Source organism: Gossypium arboreum, chromosome 3, assembly GCF_025698485.1.
Source record: "Gossypium arboreum isolate Shixiya-1 chromosome 3, ASM2569848v2, whole genome shotgun sequence".
Taxonomy (NCBI): domain Eukaryota; kingdom Viridiplantae; phylum Streptophyta; class Magnoliopsida; order Malvales; family Malvaceae; genus Gossypium; species Gossypium arboreum.
Window position 1 is genome coordinate 57,739,804 of NC_069072.1, and position 680 is coordinate 57,740,483.

The 680-nt window shown below is 39.9% G+C and overlaps 1 non-coding gene across 1 annotated transcript; it reads right to left on the bottom strand.

The window, feature by feature from the left end:
• Positions 1 to 209: 209 nt before the first annotated feature.
• Positions 210 to 316, bottom strand: LOC128291098 (small nucleolar RNA R71). The gene has a single exon (XR_008280874.1). It is a non-coding gene; the product is annotated as a small nucleolar RNA R71 (small nucleolar RNA).
• Positions 317 to 680: the final 364 nt, after the last annotated feature.

Below are 680 nucleotides of genomic sequence, written 5' to 3' on the forward strand. Positions count from 1 at the left end.
ATGCTCACTTGGCGAACTTTTTGGAACTATGTGATACATTTAAAATCAATGGTGTTTCTGATGATGCCATTCACCTTCGGTTATTTCCTTTTTCGTTGAGGAATAAGGCTAAAAAGTGGTTGAACTCGTTGCCACGGGGGTTAATCACTACTTGGGAACAAATGACCAAAAAGTTTTTATTAAAATATTTTTCACCAGCTAAAACGACTAAATTACGTAATGATATCTCTTATTTTGTACAGATGGATTTAAAAACACTCTACGATGCATTGGAGAGATACAAGGACCTCTTGAAAAGATGCCCTCACCATGGGTTACCACTCTGGTTACAAGTTCAAACCTTTCATAATGGCCTGAATCCTTTGACTCGGCAGATGGTTGACACAGCTGCTAGTGGAACCATCAATAATAAGACACCTGAAGATGCCTATGAATTTATAGAGGAGATATCACTGAATAACTATCAGTGGCAAGTCATGAGGACAAAGCCAACGAAAACAACCGGCGTTTGTAACGTCGATTCGGTCACCATGCTCTCTAATCAGGTAGAACTCTTGAATAAGAAAATTGATGGTTTCCTTAGTTCTTCATAGGTTCACCCAGTAATGCAGTGTGAAGCGAGTGGAGGTGGATCAAGCAGTTCAGAATACCCACCTTATGGCTACAACATGGAGAATGAG